The sequence below is a fragment of the Trachurus trachurus genome (assembly GCF_905171665.1).
Source record: "Trachurus trachurus genome assembly, chromosome: 24".
Lineage (NCBI taxonomy): Eukaryota > Metazoa > Chordata > Actinopteri > Carangiformes > Carangidae > Trachurus > Trachurus trachurus.
Window position 1 is genome coordinate 17,148,715 of NC_139910.1, and position 7,490 is coordinate 17,156,204.

The window sequence follows — 7,490 nt, forward strand, 5'->3', positions numbered from 1 at the left end:
GAACCCGAGGAGGACTGCGTCCTGCTGCCGGACTGGACCTGAGGCCTGAGGCACCGGGCACCCTCTCCCGGACAGGTGGGGGGGGAGCGCACCGCACTCACATCAATGTCAGCATGCAACAAGAAAAAAAATGAGAGCTCTGAGAAATAAAAACACACACGTTGAATTTACTTCTACTTTACTAGCTTGCATCCCAGGAGTCACCATATGTAAGGAAAACTGAAAGCATCTCAAAGGAATTCCCTGCTGCTCTGTTAAGTCTGAGATGGTGCAAGGTGCTCAAGTGAAACTATATGGCCTGCAGGGCTATAAAGTGAAGTATTGTGGTGACATCTACTGGCAATAAGACTATATCAATATCATGATATCCAGTTGACCACAAATTCAGTTGTGCTGTCAGTCATGACATTAGTTTTGTACTTTTAAAATACCATGGCCATCAGATAATTTTTATCCTGTCATATTTCAGCAATTTTAATATTGTTATCTTTTCATACCTGCCTAAGGAGTTAGACTACAGGTGGAAATTAGCAAATGCTGCTACATTATGACCTGGCTCAAGACATCTTTTCTTGTCCTGCAATATTAATGTTAATTTGTGCATTGTCCCTAAATCAATAAATTCCTATCCTAGGCCTACCCTATCCTGTTGGGGTAAACAGAGAACCAAATATCTGATCACACCTTCCACATTAGCCTATATAACTTAGGCACATGAGTGACCTTAGGAAGTCCCATCAAATCTTATATCATAATCTTGGATATCATAGCGGAGGGTTGATTCAGCCTTGCAATCATGAAAGAGAAGTTTGTGATAAAAGACTAAACAGGGATGTTATGCAATTCCACATTTCCCAGTGGATCTTGAGGAGGTGGTGAAAGTTGGAAACACGTTTTTAACTCAAATGTTTTAATGGCATACAAGAGAGAAATAAAACTCCAAATGTTCAGGATCGGCAAAACTTTATTGATTATCACAGGGAACTTGCTTTGTTGAAATTGCTGCTACTGGTAAAGTTATCACAATGAATACACACTGAGTAGCAAAATGTGTGAATACAAATGTATGTAAAGTAAAAGGAATGTTAGAGTGAATTCACAGGATGGACAAAAATAGAAATGTCAAAGAAGATTAACAGCAAATTTAATTCAATTTTCAAAGTTATCCTGAATGAGAAGTGCTCTGTAGGTCAACAGAACGTTAGCATCAGTAGAAAGGAGAGGGATTGTATAACTGGATGGCCAGAGGAAGGAGGGACCTCCTGTGGCGTTCAGTGGAGCACTTAGTCATTCTGCTCCTCTGGCGAACGAGAACACGGTGCAGAGAGGGTGAGAGACATGATGGAGAGTAGTTTTGACAGCAACATCCAGAGGCTCCAGCTCCACCACCAGGACTCATACAAACACCACAGCTTCCACAAGAAAAGAGAGCCGGCCATTCTGGTCCAGATCCTGGTCCAGTACAGTCTAGTTTGCAGTTTTTTGTCAGAATACACACATATTTCGAGACTCATACCTTATGTTCACTGTCCAATTTACATGAATTTTATACCCTAACGCTCAACAGAGTTAGTTAAGCAATCATTTGTATCCATGCCCTGGAACAGGTACTGGGGTTTAAAAGGGAATTAGCTCAAGACTGCGAGAAGTATTGAACATAGTTCACTCGAAAGTCTTGTGCATGCACAACATTTTTAGATTACAACCTGGAATGGACAGCATTTTGAAGCAGCTAAACGTAACTGTATTTAGGGAATATTTTGTCAACAAAAGGAGAATTCCATTTTTCTGTTTTAACAGACAATCATCATCGTTTTCACCGGACAGGGATTAAGGAACAAATTTGTCGTCATAGCTGGAGGTTTTTACTTGGCAACCCACCAATCCCAAACTATATTGAATGAATTACTACTACTACCACTACTACTACTACTATACGACCAGCAGAGGGAGCCCTCCTCTTACAGTAAGAATCTTTGACTTATCAACCCTACAGTTCAGTACCTTTCTCATTTAGTTTCACTGCAATGCCAATAAGATGTTTGAATCACAAGATTAAGCTAATAAAGCTCTTGAAAAATTAATGAGATGTTATTCAATACCAGGGATACGTATATCCTGTGAATAACAGAAGCTTTTGTGTATTCACAAATAACCACAAATCTATTAATTTAAAAAAAACTGTATTTAGCTGAAAATATCAGGTGAACATAAACATAAAGAATATTTCACTTCACAATTAACCTTTAACAAAGGATCATTTCAGATGGACAAAATGACATATGAGACAAGAAATAAAACAGATCGCTGTTATTTTAACTAACCCAGTGATGTGAGGCAGGATTTACTGTTCCTGGCTGAATGTATGCTAATCTCCACTCATATCATTGCTATTTGCCAGACTGTGCAGGCTTACCCCCCCCCCTGGACCCCCAGTAAAATGGCTACTGATTGGTGCGCAGGAAACAGGCAACCATGGCAACCAGCTGTTTGGCAATTCCTCAGATGGAGGAAGTGGAGGGAGGCGATCTTGGCCTGTAGGTATGTACCCACACACTGACAAACAGACACACACACACACACACACACACACACACGTCTGGACATCACTGTGGTGCTTGTTTCTCAGACACAATCCCCTCCAGATGAAGTCTGCCTGCTGTTTCTCCACTGTTAGTGTGTGTTTTGGGTTTTTGTTTGGTGCTTCTGTCAGGAGCCTTCGGGGCTAGTCATGAGGAACAGGGTTAAGTCAGTAGGTGGTGGTGCAGCCTGGGGCGAGGTTCAGGGTCATGTGTGTCTGAGCGTGCTCACATGTGTGTGTGATGATGATGAAAGCCTCCCCGAACCATTTGTAATTGGTTCCCACAGGAATAAGATCTCTGGATTCTCCCCACGCAGAAACAAAGCTTTGATTGCTCAACAATAAATGGTCACACTGAAAAGAAGACACACACTTGAGTGTAGCCTATTTATTTACTAACCTGAAGTGAGGAAGGACAGTGAAAGAGTTTGTGTTTTCTTACTTGACCTAAATATGTACAAGATTTGTGGGGAATTGATGTCAGACATTTCCACTTTAGGACGCCTGATCCCCTGTTGATTAACGCTCAGGGCTCTTCGTGAAAGACTATAATCAACTGAGAGTGGGGGTGGGCTGCCGAGGAATAAGCAGATCGAGGAACAGGCTGATTTTGTGGACAAGCAGCTTCTTTTGCTCCTCACTGATTCATTTGGATTAATCTTTTGCGCCCGCACAGGATCCAGAGCACGGGCCGACGAATGTCATAGGTCAGATTAATTTCTAGATTAAACAGGCTGGTTTAACAAGCTTGATAAGCAACATAGCACGGGGACAAATAGCAATTTTTTTATATAAAGAAGTATCCAGCATTGAAGCCCTTAAAAAAACTGCTTTCAGGTCTTTATAATCTCTCCATGTGACGTCACAAATTCACAGCAAAAGAACATATAAGCAACATGTCATGTTTATTTGCATGTTTCCAAGGAACTTGTTATATCCACCTGTACCTGTAATTGCAATATTTCCGACAAGGGAAGGCAGCTTTGTAGCTAATTATATGGTGCTGAACAAAATCTAGGAGATAATGAGGTAAACAATACATAGGCTGCAAAGATTCATTTCAAACCAGCTTGCAGAGACGTGCCGCTGTGTTGACAGTGGTGACACATCGGCACCTACAAAAACACTCATCAACAAAGTAAACAGATGTCGGTGGATGGGCGAATCCCATAATCTTTGATTTTTTTGTATTCAGTGCCTCACGCAACCAGAATGCATTTGATTTTGACTTTTGATTTATTCCGTTTTGCAGATACTCTCATGATGGCGAAATCACAACATAGTACTGATGATGAAACACGTAACTGAAAAGGTTTAATTGCTGTTATCTAGAAATCCACGTACGACTCTGCTGGCTTGTCCCAGCAGAGATGAAAGATGATTAACCATTATCGTAACTGTGCTGATTACATCACACACGTAGTATGTAACACACTGTAGCCTGGACTTATTTTTCTCCTCACCTGTCTTTATCTTTTCCTTTAAGTCTGTCTCTGTCTGCCTCTGTCTGCCTCTGCCGCCCTGTCTCTTTATCCTCACATTACCTTTTAAGGAGAGAACTGACAGGACCGTTTCTCCATAGCAACAAATCATTCATGTCATTGATTTGACAATTGAGGCCTGTTTATCTCACATTTATAAAACAAATGGAAACTAGCCAATCAGAGGACTCGTGATGCTTTAACCTGCCCAGGAATACCATTTAGAGGTTTCCCATTGGCTATTCTGTTGTACAAAAATAATAGAGGTCAGTCTTAATTTTTCTTTTGATAAGTTTATTATTTATTAATCAAATCTCAAATATTGTTTGTAGTTTTAAGCTGTGTCTCCACTGCTACACACAACTGTTGTTGGTTGTTGTTTTGGTAGCATGATGCTAATAGCCTCTTTAATTATCTCGATCTCTACATAATTCACTAGAAACAGATGGAATGATCTGAACTCACCCCCTGCAGATAGATAGGCAGATCCCCCACCAGGACTCCCCCCATGTTGTCTAAATAGACTTGCCCTGCCTTGAGCACACACTCAGCTGTGCACTGCATGCTGTATCTAGGTATGAAACCCTTTACAACTGACCAATCTCAGCCCTCTGGGTACACACAGAAAGAGCCAATCACAGCAAAGAAAACAAACCTCGAAAACAATGTGTTCATACACAAACAGGCCAGCAGACATATGGCTATGTGACCCAAGTAAATAGTGCTATTAAATCTAAATCTCTGCAATTAATCCCTCGGGTGGCTACAGTGCTATTGTCTACACACTAGTGTTTACAACAGCAGTGTTTACTGTCTAATATCCAGGCATTTATTGTGCTGGATAGGCTTAGGGGCCAGTTCAACAGCAGAGCATTAAATCCTCAACATGTAGGCTCCGTATAGCTCCCTACTGATACTGTCTACTACCTGTCTATTCTAATGATACGGGAGAACAACACAGATGCTAATGAGCACTAATGATGAGATTTTCCTTGCCAAGAGTCTTTCCAACATGCTACTGTTAATGTACAACAGTTAGTTAATAAAAGTCCAACAAAGGAGCTGAGGTTGCGTGCACTCTGCTGCAAACGCATACTTGATTATGGTTCCTTATGTTTCATTAATTACCCAGAGTTAATTATATAACACAGTGTGCAGTGGTGGGAAGAAATTAAGTTCCTTTACTCAAGTACTCTAGGTTACATCCGTTTTGGGGTACTTATGATTTACTTGTATGCTACTTAAACTTTTACTCTGTTTCTTTAATATCTATAAATACTTGTTACTTTCAGATTAATGATTCACGAAGTCCTCGTCACATTGAAAATACAATACATTGTTAAAGTTGATACCAGTGATTCCCAACCTTTTTTGCAAGTCTGTTTACATTTCATACATTAAACTATGGACTATTGTGAACCTATCAGAGGTCAAAATACCCAATAGTTTACAAAAATAATTCTTCTATCCTTCTGTATCAATAATCTAGTGATTTAGTCAGTTTTAAATTACATAATTAAAGATCAAGCAGTTAAAACTATCCCCACATTGAGCAGCTGTAACAATAACTATTGATCCAGCAGTAATGACAATCCAATACAATAATGACTCAGTTCAGAGTAGTACTTTCACCTCTGTAGTTTTACTTTTCCCGGTACTTTTCCCTGTAATGCAGAATTTTCAAATAGTGATAGTAGTACTTTTTTCTTGTATAGGATCTAAGTGAGTTATTTTTCCCGCCACTACCTGATGCACTATGGATACACACTCACATTTTGTGAGCTACACTCTTACAATGAAATAATAGTAAATGCTTTGAACTTGTTCATACTTGAAGTGCTTTTACTCAATCAAATCATCTCTGTGTACACGCACCTCCAGCTGTAGGAGGAGTAATAGTAGTAGTAAGGAGTCAATGTTGGCAACAAAGTCTGTGTGATCTTGTACACGGCCTACATGCACACTACTGCTTGAAGAGCAGGAGTTGTAACATTTATATTTGGAGTGCTGGAAAATTGAAGGGGCTCAGTGTAGCGAAATTAAACAGATTTCCCACGAGATGCACTGCAGCTTTGCAACACACACATATGAAAACAGAATAAGCAGAGCATGTGCATGTGCATGTGTGTTATATAGTATTTATAAAGTGAAGGAAGGCAGTTGTTCCCAGGGATTTGTTTGCACTTAAGGTTGGAGTTGAATAAAATATTCAGTTTGTATCCAAAAGGGATACTTTAGCTGGAAATGAATGAGTTTTGTGGTAACTTCTTCTGACCCTCTATTTGTTGTAATTTATCTGTCTCTAGTAATGACTCCATCATTATAGATCAGTTTCAGGTTGATGATGTAACCTGATAGTGTAGGGAGAGACGCTGGCGTGCCGTGTCTTTGTGTCCTAGTGTGCAGCATCACTACAGGCCTGTACCATGGAGGAGGTGACAGAAGAAAACATCTCCTCCTTTCTCTTCACTATCTGTCTGGCTAATCACCGACGCTGTTTGGCTGAATTGCCTGTCATGTGAATAAATGATCCAGCCGTAACAGCGTGACAAGTCGCCCCAGCGTTTGTCTGATGGGACACTTGGGTTCCACAGCAGTGGAGACGAGATGGGATCTATCTTCCAGCTGAGGGGAACCGTGGAGAGATGCTGCTGGTGTCACCCGATCTCTCATCACTCTCTTTGCCAACCTGGTCATATACAGTGTCTGTCTCTCTTTTTATGTTCTCAATATGCCCCCCCCCCCCCCCCCCCCCCCCCCTCCCCTCTTCTCTCTTTCTGCCTCTCTGAAGTATTGGCGTGATGGATCACGGTATCCACCAGGGAGAGGGGGGAAAACCGAGAGATGAAGGGAGAAGTGGGGGTTGAGAGGAACGTATAGGATCAAGAAAGGGAATGGGAAAATGAAGAGGGGGGATGGGAAGACATAAAATTTACAGTAGGGTCTGCGGGGCCATTTCACATAAGGAGATATGATGTATCGTTGTTGTATTCCTTGATAATTTCCAGTGGCTCTGACATCCTCGCTGTTGCCAAGCTCATCTCATTTCCATACAATTTCCTCTCCTCTGTCAAACAACTGCCTCCATTCACATCAGTTTCAATATTCTAAAAGACCATGACCAACAACGACTCGAGGACTGCGCTGGTGTGAGATTTGCTGGTGTGCAGCCAGCTGACTGAACCCAACGCGCTGGCTGGCGGTGAGGAGGTGGGGGCTCCCATCCTTAACTATTCTCCTCACATTCACCTTGCAGTCCCAATTATTCAAGGCAGCGTGCACGAGCGCTCCCTGCCAGCCAGCCCCAGCTGTGAAAAGTGGGTCATGGAATTTAAAGGCACACGAAGCCTTATCACGCCGCACAGTCGCACTGGCATCACTTTGGCTTGCAGCAGCAGCAGCAGACGCAGCAGCATCAGCAACAGCAG